This window comes from Bufo gargarizans, chromosome 7 (assembly GCF_014858855.1).
Source record: "Bufo gargarizans isolate SCDJY-AF-19 chromosome 7, ASM1485885v1, whole genome shotgun sequence".
Taxonomy (NCBI): domain Eukaryota; kingdom Metazoa; phylum Chordata; class Amphibia; order Anura; family Bufonidae; genus Bufo; species Bufo gargarizans.
The window spans coordinates 64,712,589-64,726,704 of NC_058086.1; the positions used below are offsets into that span (position 1 = coordinate 64,712,589).

Consider the following 14,116-nt stretch of genomic DNA (forward strand, 5'->3'; position numbering starts at 1 on the left):
ATTTGAATTTCAGAGAAAATTCGGTTCGTCACAAAGCCGAATTTTCTCGTGCTTTGTGTTAGCGATACGATTTTCCCTGAATGGCGGTAAAAAATAAAAATAAAAGTCATACTTACCTCCTCTGTATGAGCCAGCTGCCGCCATCTTAATTGAAGTTCCGTGCGCAGTGATGTATGTACCGTTACCACGCTGGCCGACGTGATGGCGTCATCACGGGTCACGCGAGATTTCGGGCTAGATCTTCAATCAAGATGGTGGCGGCCGATCAAATGGAGGAAGTAAGTACCGCATGTTTTTTTTATTTTTATTGTTTTTTTTTTATTTTACACTGTATTATTACTGTCAGATGCCGCAATCAGCTATGAACGCGGCATCTGAGGGGTACAATGACGGGGGGCCGCACAATCGCCACTAACTAACAAAGTTATATGTCACAAAACAATTTAAAAAATTTTGGGGGTGTAAAATTTGGCGAATAAAAATTTTCAATACTTTGCTCGTGGGCCGGTTGGAAAAGAAAAACTTGGCTATGCACGTAATAATCATTTTGACCGTAAAGCCTGATCATCATGTTGCTAAAATGAACGGTCCGATAAAGCGATGTGAACGGCGCAGATATATCTCACTACAGGCAGCCCCTTTAATATAAGGGCCACTGCAGTTGCCAGGGGTAGAAGCGACTGGCGCAGGGACATGGTAGTCCACGGTGGGCATTCGGATAAATGTCCACCCATAGATCACATGGACGTCTTGAGTCCACCAGAGCGAGCGCTGTTGTTCTTAGCGGCTCTTTGCTTTGGCTCATGGATGGGGACCCCCTTATGAGATCTATACGCCCCAATAATAATAGCAGGGGGGTTGATCAGGGGCAGCGGTATAAACCTGGGATATTCGTCATGCGTAATCCCAGCCTAGGAGACGGCACTCGGTGAATCTACCGCTGTGATTTCCTTTCTGCAGCCACGATCCCTCAATGTCACCACAGCTGTCCCCTGAATGATTACTTGTCAGCATTTCACGAAGCAGGACCGCAAGAGCCCAGCGCTGCGTCTAAAGCTCATCCATCAAATTCCAAATATACATTCGCAGCGGGGATCGCAGATTTCCCTCCTATCTGCTCACACGGACGTAAAAAAAAAAAGGTATTAACCGGTTGGGCGCCTCTCCATGCTGTTGCTATGTCCTGAGGGCCACCAAACCTGAAGTCTTTGCATCTGTTGGTGACGTCATGGTAATAAATGCTGGTTTCTAAGGGAGACTGTCATCGCCATCCCAGCAGGAACGCTGGTCTCGTCCTATCTCAGACACCGGTGGGTAATGGCTATAATCTGATGGCTGCCTATTGCTTGCATGCAGGGTGCAGAAGCACGGCGCTGCTATGGATCCCCCGACGCTTATAGCAGCCATAGCGTAAAAGGAAATGCGCATCTAAATAATAACGGTGTTTCATGAACCGCCATCCACGTGCCGCCGGTATATAGACCTAGACATAAGAGGAGGGGGCGTCACGGTAGGTTCTGTATAGAGTGAAAATATACTCAACGTATACAGATTAGGGCTCATGCACACAAAAGGATTTTCTTTCCGCGTCCGTTACGTGTTTTTTTTCGTACCGTATGCGGAACCATTAATTTCAACGTGTCCGCAAAAAAAAAACTGAAGTTACTCTGTGTGCATTCTGTTTCCGTATGTCCGTTCCGCAAAAAAAAATAAAAAAATAGAACATGTCCTATTATTGTCCGCATTACAGTTAAGGATAGGCTTGTTCTATTAGGGGCCACCTGTTCCATTCCGCGAAATACGAAATGCACACAGGCGTTATCCGTATTTTTTGTGGATCCGTTTTTGCTGAGTGCAAAATACATGCGGTCGTGTGCATGAGCCTTTACTAATACCCAGCGAATGCATCTAATAAAAACTAAATAAAGCACATTAGACATCCTGTTTTAATAGCTTCATGCACTCCCCATGTAATAACAATCCTGGAGCATCTCTTCTGATGACTCTATGGTGTGCCGTTCCTTTATTATTCCTGCTAGAAGTAATTAATGAATTACTAGCAGTTTGCAATGAAGGTCCAGGTGAGGGTTATCCGTTGGGGGGATGTCCCTGCACAGTCTGACACTGGAAAGCACTGATTGGATAGCTTCAGACTGTGCAGGGACACACCCAACTGTGTCACCTCTCTGGTGGCAATGTATGTTAGGTTACTTTCACACTAGTGTTCGATCGGATCCGTTCTGAACGGATCCGTTCATATTAATGCAGACGGTGGCTCCGTTCAGAACGGATCCGTCTGCATTAAACTTAGAAAAAATTTCTAAGTGTGAAAGTAGCCTGAGCGGATCCGTTCAGACTTTACATTGAAAGTCAATGGGGGACGGATCCGCTTGAAGATTGAGCCATATGGTGTCATCTTCAAGCGGATCCGTCCCCATTGACTTCCATTATAAGTCGGAACGGATCCGCTCGCCTCCGCACGGCCAGGCGGACACCCGAACGCTGCTTGCAGCGTTCAGGTGTCCGCTCACTGAGCGGAGCGGAGGCTGAGCGCTGGCAGGCGGATGCATTCTCAGTGGATCCGCCTCCACTGAGAATGCATTAGGGCCAGACGGCTGCGTTCAGGGCCGCTTGTGAGCCCCTTCAAACGGAGCTCACGAGCGGACACCTGAACGCAGGTGTGAAAGGAGCCTTAGTAGTTTCAGCCATAGCCATGATGCACCAAGCCAGCTGGCCTTGTTACATTGCGAAAGGCATCATCAGTCACAGGAACCATGACACTCTCTGACACGCAGAGCAGAGAGGAGGATGAGGCAGTTCTTCAGGTCAGTGCTCTGAAGTAGCTTGTCCTCCTATGTCAGGGCTGGCCAACCTGTGGCTCTCCAGCTGTTCCAAAACTACAACTCCCAGTATGCCCAGTCTACCTACAGCTATCAGCCTACAGCACGGCATGGTGGGAGTTGTAGTTTTACAACAGCTGGAGAGCCGCAGGTTAGCCAGCCCTGTCCTATGTGATTAGGACAGGTTTTGTGTGTACTAATAGAACAGTGGCCATTTATTTCTCCCGATGATTGCTCCCCAGACAAAATGAGCCATTATAACTAATGAAAAGTATTTGGGAATATATTTAGAATAAAGTAATGAATAAGTATTTTCAGTAATTTAATTTTCTTATCTCCCAGAGAACCTGTTTGTCAGCAGATTTGTACCCATGACACCGGCTGACCTGTTACATGTGCACTTGGCAGCTGAAGGCATCTGTGTTGGTCCCATGTTCATATGTGTCCGCATTGCTGAGAAACATGATGTTTTAATATATGGGAATGAGCCTCTAGGAGCAATGGGGGCGTTACCATTACACCCAGAGCACTGCTCTCTCTGCAACAGCCACGCCCCCTCTACACATTGATTGACAGGGCCAAGCAATAAAACATCATCACACCTGGCCCTGTCAATCAAAGTGCAGAGGGGGTGTGGCTGTTGCAGAGAGCAGAGCCTCTTGGTGTAATGGCAATGCCCCTGTTGCTCCTAGAGACTCATTTACATATATTAAAACATCATTTTTCCCAGCAATGCGGGCACATAGGAACATGAGACCAACACAGATGTCTTCAGCTGCCAACTGCACATGTAACAGGTCAGCCGGTGTCATAGGTACAAATCTGCTGACAGATCCCAAGTTGTTCATATAGTCATTTAAAAATAAAGGTACCAAAAATTCCAGGAAAACCTGTTTAAGTGCATTGATAATCTATTGTGAATCATCCCTTAAAGGGGTTGTCCCATCTCCCCTTTTAACCTTCTTTCTAGTGCCGCAGCTCACCGCCTTCTGCCTGCTGTGGGGGTTGCACCATCACTTTGATTGACTGACTGCTAACGTCATTGCACCACTTGCCCGTACGAGCTGTCTCTCTGCATTGCCGTATTGTACAGTTCCTGGTCTATTGCGCACGTCCAGGAGCTGTTCCGTTGATGCAAATCGGTGGCCGGGCAGGGAGCTGCTGCGCATGCGTGAATATTCTCCCTCCTCTGATCCTGGCCACCAAAGCCTGGAAATGCAAGCGCACATTGCGCAAACACGGCTACTGCTGCAGTACTACAGCGGAGGTCGCAATCCCTGACAACGATCATTTATCAGAAAAGAAATAAAAAAAGAAACATTTGTTTGCTTTCAAAACATTTACCTCTATTATACGATACATTGCTGCTGTACATGAGCCACGGAAACATTGTATCTGTCACCGTGCCTGCTCGTGCCAAGCTCGCGCGTAGCGGAATACGAATCCGGTGTTAATTAAGCAAGAGAGAGATTGCTAACAGATGTTAAATTGCGGTAACACAGGAAGAGCGGCATTATCAGACTAAATAAAGGGGGGCACTGATGGGACTCAGTGCTGCTGACTGCTATAAGAAGCTTACTGCCCGCGTCTGTTAATCATTCCAAGAACACACATTTCCCTGTTTGCTTAACCCTCTTCCTAGCTGTGATTGCATAATGTAGTCATGGAGGCTTTCATGGCCATAACTGACTTCCTACCTAGAAGACATTTCGATCTTATGACGCTAAAACCTTTTAAAAACTACAATTTTTTTTAAAGAAAATTGGCCCTGGTATGTGTAAGCGCTCCTGCCCGGGACCATGTGCATTTTGGCCATCAATATAATGCAAAAATACTGTACTGCCATATTGTACGCAGCATTGCAAGCCACATATGAGGTGCATATCTTGGACTGAGCTTTCCATTAGAGGTACGTACACACGGCCCCCTGTTGAGATGCATTATGGCGGTTATATGTGTGACATGAATGCCATATGTGCTCACTGTAGGAGGCCTGACAAAGAGAAATTGCAAAAGCTAGGTTCACATGAGCGGTTCAGTATCCCAGCAGGCTTTTCCGGTGGAGGAGCAGACTACCATACTTTTTGTATCCGAAGGGGCCCGCTGGATCCCTATGCACTATAATGGGATCAGTAGGGTTTTCAACTAGATTCCCAGTTTACTGCTGGAAAAAACTGCTGCATGCGGCATCCTTGCTGCAAAAAACAAAGGATTCAGTTTTAGTGAATAGGGATCTGGCAGACCTCAGTGGTGTCCGGCTGTGCCGGATATGGCGATTCCAGGACTCTGCTCCTCTGCCAGAACAGAGTACCGGAATGTTAAACCACAGATGTGGACGCAGCCTAAGCCCTGCTGTGGCCAGAGAGCGGTGAGAGTAGATATACTGCCGTATAAGTCCCCTATACACATTAGAGTATTGTCGGCTCACCTTGCCGTTTTCACTGGGACCTGACGATATTCAAATGGGGACTTCCGGACTCTAAGAGGATGTCAGGAGAGAGAAGGTTCAGGTCCATTTGTTTTTCAACACCTGATCCTATTGTTCTTCCAGGAGACAAGTAAGGTCCAGCACCTTGTTACTAGTTCTGATACTGGCAGCACTGATTGGATAATGCCATATTGTGCAGGGACACACCCTCAACTGGTAATACCCATCAGGACCTTCATAGCAAACTGCTAGCAATTTACTCTAGTTGTTATAATAAAGGAATGGCAAATCACAAGAAAATTTTGACTAGAACCTTCAGAATCACAGGTGCATATCCATGAAGCAAACATAATTACAAAAAAATTATGGAAGCCACCTTGACGCCTGGTTGATGGGCCTGACACGTATGTGCGCTAAGAGCTTCTATTATTCATTTATAGTTGGTATTGTACCACTTTTATCTAGAATGACCCCCATTTCTTAGCTCTATTGTTTGTATATATAACCGTGTGCAGCCATTTTGTTTTTTTGTAATTATGTTTGCTTAATGGATATGCACCTGTGATCCTGAAGGTTCTAGCCTAAATTTTCTTGCAATATATTGAGGGTAGCACCTCTTTTAGATTGAACACGCCCATCTACCTGGGACTTCTGAGCAGAGTACGTTTGTAGCTGGTTCCGACACTGCCCTGAATATTGTAGGCTTAAGTAAGTCCAAAGAGAGGCAGTATACTAGTGATAGGGACCCATCTGCGGAAGCCACCTTGACGCCTGGTAGATGGGCACGACATGTACAGTACAGACCAAAAGTTTGGACACACCTTCTCATTCAAAGAGTTTTCTATATTTTCATGACTATGAAAATAGTAGATTCACACTGAAGGCATCACAACTATGAATTAACACATGTGGAATTATATACATAACAAAAAAGTGTGAAACAACTGAAAATATGTCATATTCTAGGTTCTTCAAAGTAGCCACCTTTTGCTTTGATTACTGCTTTGCACACTCTTGGCATTCTCTTGATGAGCTTCAAGAGGTAGTCATCTGAAATGGTCTTCCAACATTCTTGAAGGAGTTCCCAGAGATGCTTAGCACTTGTAGGCCCTTTTGCCTTCACTCTGCGGTCCAGCTCACCCCAAACCATCTCGATTGGGTTCAGGTCCAGTGACTGTGGAGGCCAGGTCATCTGGCGCAGCACCCCATCACTCTCCTTCATGGTCAAATAGCCCTTACACAGCCTGGAGGTGTGTTTGGTGTCATTGTCCTGTTAAAAAAAAAAATGATGGTCCAACTAAACTCAAACCAGATGGAATAGCATGCCACTGCAAGATGCTGTGGTAGCCATGCTGGTTCAGTATGCCTTCAATTTTGAATAAATCCACAACAGTGTCACCAGCAAAGCACCCCCACACCATCACACCTCCTCCTCCATGCTTCACGGTGGGAACCAGGCATGTAGAGTCCATCCGATCACCTTTTCTGCGTCGCACAAAGACACGGTGGTTGGAACCAAAGATCTCAAATTTGGACTCATCAGACCAAAGCACAGATTTCCACTGGTCTAATAATGTCCCATTCCTTGTGTTCTTTAGCCCAAACAAGTCTCTTCTGCTTGTTGCCTGTCCTTAGCAGTGGTTTCCTAGCAGATATTCTACCATGAAGGCCTGATTCACACAGTCTCCTCTTAACAGTTGTTCTAGAGATGTGTCTGCTGCTAGAACTCTGTGTGGCATTGACCTGGTCTCTAATCTGAGCTGCTGTTAACCTGCGATTTCTGAGGCTGGTGACTCGGATGAACTTATCCTCCGCAGAAGAGGTGACTCTTGGTCTTCCTTTCCTGGGGCGGTCCGCATGTGAGCCAGTTTCTTTGTGGCGCTTAATGGTTTTTGTGACTGCACTTGGGGACACTTTCAAAGTTTTCCCAATTTTTCGGACTGACCTTCATTTCTTAAAGTAATGATGGCCACTCATTTTTCTTTACTTAGCTGCTTTTTTCTTGCCATAATACAAATTCTAACAGTCTATTCAGTAGGACTATCAGCTGTGTATCCACCTGACTTCTCCACAACGCAACTGATGGTCCCAACCCCAATTATAAGGCAAGAAATCCCACTTATTAAACCTGACAGGGCACACCTGTGAAGTGAAAACCATTTCAGGTGACTACCTCTTGAAGCTCATCGAGAGAATGCCAAGAGTGTGCAAAGCAGTAATCAAAGCAAAAGGTGGCTACTTTGAAGAACCTAGAATATTACATATTTTCAGTTGTTTCACACTTTTTTGTTATGTATATAATTCCACATGTGTTAATTCATAGTTTTGATGCCTTCAGTGTGAATCTACAATTTTCATAGTCATGAAAATAAAGAAAACTCTTTGAATGAGAAGGTATGTCCAAACTTTTGGTCTGTACTGTATGTGCGCTAAGAGCTTCCATTATTGTTTTATAGACGGTATTGTACCACTTTTATCTAGAATGACCCCCATTTCTTAGCTCTATTGTTTGTATATATAACGGTGTGCAGCCATTTTGTTTTTTGTTAAAATCATAGAGGCGTAAGAATAGATGCTCCAGAACTGTTATTACATGTAGTTCCTAAAACAGAGCGTAAGCATTTTGCGGTCCGCACAACACGGATCCGCAAAGAAAAAGGATGACATCCATGTGACGTCCATTTTGTTGAGGATCCATTGTCATAACATCCCTATCCTTGTCCTTAAAACAGACAAGAATAGGACATGTTCTATTTTTTTTGCAGAAACAGACATGCGGACACGGACACAGAATGCACACAGGGTGATTTCCATTTTTTTTTCAAGCCCCATTGAAGTGAATGTTTCCGCATATGGAGCTGTAAAAAAACGGAACAGAAAAAAAAATACTCATGGGCCCTAAGGGATTTATTTTTAATATCCAAACATATTAATGGGAGATCCTTCTCATTAAAGAGGTTGTCTTACAAGGAAACCCCCTATCTATATGCCCTATTAGGGTATATCAAGGCTATAGATGGGGTCCTACTTATTCTGAGATACCTCCTTTAAGACCAAAATATCTGGCGATGCAAATGGAAACAGATCTGCTCCGCCTTTTAGACTATGTCCGTGCAGCATAAACGCTTCACGCCAACCTAAGGGGACATTTGTCTTGCTGTCATCCATGCAGATGAGCCTTTCCCTGCTCCTATTAACCTGGTAATAAAAAATTCTTCTGAAAAAAAAGGGGTCTAATGACAAATGTACCGGTTAGAATTTTGGAAAATTCATCACCATTCGAAGCATTAAAGGTTGGTAACGTTTAGTGATTCTTAAAGATGATGGAGATTATGTTCCAGATCAATAGCAATAGAAAAAGAAATTGTGTAATAAGCCATCTGACATCCGTTCCCTCATCCGGTATGATTAATGGGTCCATGCAGCTCATGCTTTGATTCATCTCTTCCATCTCTGTTGTCCCCGGTGTCACATTTTGTACAATAGTATGCAGTAAATCTGCCCCGGGATCTCAGAATGTAATGGTGTGAGATACCATTTCACCTCATAAGATAACAGATTCCTTGGGGCCATATTCGCAAATTGGTGGAGGTCTGAACTGTTATCGGCACGCCGCTTTCCATACATGACTTCAGGCGAGCGTGACATTTAGTATGAATCCGTAACCATTACTTTCCCTATCCTAGAGAGCAAAAGTTCATCAGTTATGACCACGAGAGGCTTCAATGGCATCTAGACCCCGGGCTACGAAGGTCGTTAAATGAGATGAGAGGTGGTGGAGGAACAGACCCAAATGTCAGACGTTGACGTAGACTACAGAGATGGATAAGGGTAAGAAATTACTTGGGTAATGAAGAACGCCAGCCAAGCTAAATAACATATTCTATCAGCCAAATCTACCAAATGGCTTCTTCTCCATGTAAAGATCCTTAAAAAGACTAATGCCCCAAGTGATGATTCATGGTTTATTGATTTGGCTCTTCCAAGCCATCTAATCAGCTTCATTGACAAATGGGCATCCTACGTAAAACCTTGGGTTAATACAGACCATAGACTTCACAACTGAGCCGTCCACTGTTACAAGTGAGGGTATGCTTGCCAAAATTCCCATAGAAAGCTACCTAGACAGAAGGTCAAAAGAAAAATGATGACCACTTATTATCCTGTCCAGCTCTTACGCCTACCCAATATTTGAGTCAAATTGGGCTCAATATGAGCAACCATATTGAGGTTGCTCCTATGAAATCCATGTTCTACTGCTTTAACACATACATATTCTATGTCAGGCTCCCATGGTCGTCTGTTCCACAAGAGAACACCTTAAACCAGCTTGATACAGACGTCTGAGATGATTACATGATCTAAATCCAGTCGTTACATACAAAAAAATCAATATACAGCCAGATTGATGGGGCCCATTGAGGCACATGTTTCTCCCAGACCTGTAATTTTGATCTCTCTACTATTCTACTACACTATATTTCCCTTACTAACATTTCATTCTACTTTTTTAATATTTGAGTGTAACATAATATAATATTTTCACCCATTTTCTAACCACAATATTCTGACTTGCTGCAGAACGGTAATATTTTATGTGCTGTTTTTTCCTGTATTGCTATGCAGCAATCCCAGAATAAGACCAGATGGATTTAGGAGGCACCCAAGGAGATGTGCTATATGCAGTTCATTAATGTTCTTGCATTAGCCAAATTTTGTCTTCGGGTTCAGATGGTCAAGGGCAAGGACAGGGCAATTGAAGGAGCACTTGAAATCCTGGAGTCTATAGTCTGCCAATGGTCTTCAGGTTTATAGGCTACAGACCAGCTCTCCTCCTTGGCTCCTTTGATTGTATTATACTGGCCAATTGTCGGCCAGTTCATCACTAATAAGCGTTCGCTGGAACCAGGCTCGGACTGGCCCACAGGGGTACAGGCGAATCCCCCGGTGGGCCCCTGAGCAAGGTGGGCCCCTAGTCTCCCACCCCTTGCACACATGGCACATAACACATTATATTTACTGCACTACTTACATATATTCAATGTACAGCATCTCAACCAGCCTATGTTCATATAAAAACTTGTTAAATTATTTATTATATTCAAATGTATCCTTACGGTGGGCCTCCAAAATAAATTTTACTGGTGGGCCCTAGGTACCCCAGTGCGACACTGGCAGGAACCCTCGTTAGTGATGATCAGCACGATCTGCCAGCGGCAGATCGTGCTGTCTAATCATAATCCGCTGCCGGCAAACAACTTGGACAGCATGGGGACAAGCGATGGCATAGCGATTGGTCCTCCCTATGCTGTGGAGGAGATCGCTGCATGTAATAGCAGCGGTCTCCTTCGCTGGCGAGCGCGGGGAAGAAAAACTTCCCTCCCGACAATCGCCTGCCTGATCTGGCTGTCTAAGGCTACTTTCACACTTGCGTTGTTAATTCCGGCATTGAGATCCGGCAGAGGATCTCAATGCCGGAATTAACCAAACCCGTTTTGATTTTGCACATCAGGATGCATCCGTTCCATTAGGATGCGGTTGTGTGTAATCAAAATGGAAAAAACTGATCCCTCACCAGTGCCAGATCAATTTTTTTTCTCATTTTTATGACCGACACAAAACCGCAGCTTGCGGTGGTTTTGTGTCCGGTCACAAAACGGAATGCTGACGGAACGGAAGACGTCCTGATGCATCCTGAACTGATCTCTTTCCATTCAGAATGCATGAGGACTAAGCAGTGCAACAAAGGAAGAAGTGGTTGGACCTCCACTGATTGGACATTAGTGGTAGATGTTAGTGATATTACCAATTATTCTAGCTTATCAACCAAGAAAATTTTAAAACAAGTCCTAGACTTTTATCAACCAATAGAAAGATTGTCCATTAGTTGATTGTGATCGCTTTAGTACCACAAACTTAAAGGGGTTGGCCACTTTCTGGTTATTGTTGACCAATCTGTTTGTGAGATGACTATATGGCACTTACTAATATAGCCTTTGTTGAATTTCTGCACTGTTTTCTATATTTCATAAGGTATTGTCCCTTGTTTACAAAGTATTTTGTGCTGTCCACAGAGAGGTCCTGTCCATAAGATGGGCAACGATGGAGGGTCATGTGACCAGGTAAATCACCCCCATGTGATGCCTCCTCCATTCAAACACACTGCACCTACAATCTGTATTTCTTCTGTTGGGAGTTTAGTGCAGGTGCAGTGTAACTGAATGGAGGAGACATCACACACATCAAATTTGCCTGGTCAGATGACCCTCCATCAGTGGCCATCTTATGGACAGGCCATCTGTGTGGACAGCTCAAAAGACTTTGTAAACAATGGGACATGCCTTATGAAATATAGAACATAGTGCAGGTTATATTAGTAAGTGCCATATAATCATCTCACAAACTCATTGGTCAACAGTAACCAAAAAGTGGGCAACCCCTTTAATGCTATGGACACCTTTGGGGCAATTTTTTAAATTGTTTTTTTACTCATTTTGGGTTAAAAATTATTTTTTCAAATGGTCTTTATTTAAAAAGTTCATCCGTTTCTGAGTTACAGGTGTTAAAAATCATTTTCTGTGTCATCTGACTGCTTATATGTAGCTCTTGTCTCTGATCTCCTGACCTTGTAGACACTCAGCTCAATTCTTATCAAACTGATAAGACTATGGCTTAAATAAGAGTTTATGAGGTCAGCAGAGCTACACGTGACATGATTGAAAGAAAACAAAGTGACAGCTTGCAAATAGACTGATGTTTAACCCCCTGTTGCTCAGAAACATATGAACATTTTTAATAAAGACCAATTGAAAAAAAGATGTTTAGCCCAAAATGAGTAAAATGCAATCATAAAAAAATGTCCCTGAAGGTGTACATAGCCTTTAACTATTATTGTTGGTAATTGTAGGTTATAGGTTTTAAGGCCCCTAACAAGATCTATGCCATCCCCAGCCAATCTATGTAAACTATTTTAGTAAAATAAATGGGTACACTAATAAAACATATATACAGGTGAAACTCGAAAAATTAGAATATCGTGCAAAGTTCATTTAGTTTAGTAATGCAACTTAAAAGGTGAAACCAATATATGAGATAGACTCTTTACATGCAAAGCGAGATATTTCAAGCCTTTATGTGTTATAATTTGGATGCTTATGGCTTATGAAACCCCAAAGTCTCAATTTTAAGTTCCCCTTTTCTCAGGGGGTATGGATTAATTAGCTGACTAGAGTGTGACAGTATGAGCCTAGAATATTGAACCTTTTCACAAAATTCTAATTTTAAGCTGCATTAATGCAATTCCTTTTAATTTGCATTACTGAGTTAAATGGACTTTCACACGATATTCAAATTTTTCGAGTTTCACCTGTATAGCCAACTAGATATGGAAAGTGGAGGTGGAAGGTCTGGCTTTGTTTTTAATATATATCTTGTCAATGGAAGACAGATACATACATAGATTCCTTTGACATTACATGTGCCATCGTGTGGTGTTGCCATGATGTATTGTATTCCTCGCAGAAACAATGTCTATGAGACACCATGAGAAAAAGCACCTCAATTTTTTTGTTCTTGCGGAGGCAAAGTATCAGCTTATAGCAGGGTGCAACGCCTTTGTCTAATAGTGTATCCTGTGGCCTCCTTACCAAGTGTGGAGTGTGGGGATGCTGAGCTTGGGGTGACCACCTTGGCTCCAAAAAAGTGGTTGGCCGTATGTGTCGAGAGGGAGAGGCCTCTTTCACTAATTACTTAAGAGTAGAACCATTAAGCTCAAGTCAGGATGGGTAAGAATTGTGGTGTGGAACTTGTGGAAGAAATGTGGTTACAGAACACCATGGAGAACCCAGACAAGCTGCCAAATGGTGTTCAAAGACTGTGGCTCAGGGCCATAAGTGAAAGCCACCATTGCCAACCGCCTGTGAATAGCTGACCGTTGTCTTGTAACGTTGATATATCTTTGCTTTCATGTGGAGAGAACTAAGCCTTCAAGTGACCACCAAGAGTTTCCTGTGTGTGAGAGCCCAAGAAAAACCCTATAGGTGTTATCCCACGGTGCAAGGGGCTTACCGTACTACAGATACCTTCAACCTTCTGTGGAAAAAAAACTTGCTGGATGAGTTACAGAAAGAAAGAAAATGTCTTCTACAACGTGTGCGAGGATCTTCTTTCTGATGCCGAAGCTTGGATGTCTGCCTGGGTAATTCTTTCATGGGTAAAGTCTGCTTCAATTCATGAATTCACCCACTTGGACTTGTGCCATGACCTTGCTAATTACAAAGACAGACTGGAAAATATAGTTAAAAAAAAAAACTGGTTTCCCACATCTGGCTCTGGTGTGAGTAACTAGAACTGTGGGTGCACTGCAGGGTCTCAGGATCTTTACATGAGAATGTTTTATTGAAGATTTTTTTTTTACTATTTCTATTTCATTCATATTCTCCGTGCATTCAGTACTTGGAATTCCCATTGTGTGATTCATACCCCTTTAGTTTCTGGATCAAGGAGAAAACTGAGCAGTTAGATTATCGTAATATTGTAAATTTACAAAAATATTTCATGCTTGTTTTAATATAAATAAGGCCTCATGTGCACGGCCGTTGTTGTGGTCCGCATCCGAGCAGCATTTTTTGCGGCTTGGGTGGGGACCCATTCACTTCAATGGGGCCGCAAAAGATGCGGACAGCACTCCGTGTGCTGTCCGCATCCGTTGCTCCGTTCCGTGGCCCCGCACAGGGCCGTTTTGTGGACAAGAATAGGCATTTCTACAATGGGCCGCCCGTTCCGCAAATTGCGGAAGGCACACGAGCGGCTTCCGTGTTTTGCGGATCCGCGGTTTGCGGACCAGTCA

General features: G+C 43.7%; 1 long non-coding RNA gene across 1 annotated transcript; it reads left to right on the top strand.

Moving 5' to 3' along the window:
• The first annotated feature begins 1,198 nt into the window (after nt 1-1,198).
• Nucleotides 1,199-13,552, top strand: LOC122943774. The gene is made up of 3 exons (XR_006390894.1): nt 1,199-1,310; nt 8,955-9,099; nt 13,244-13,552. It is a non-coding gene; the product is annotated as an uncharacterized LOC122943774 (long non-coding RNA).
• Nucleotides 13,553-14,116: the final 564 nt, after the last annotated feature.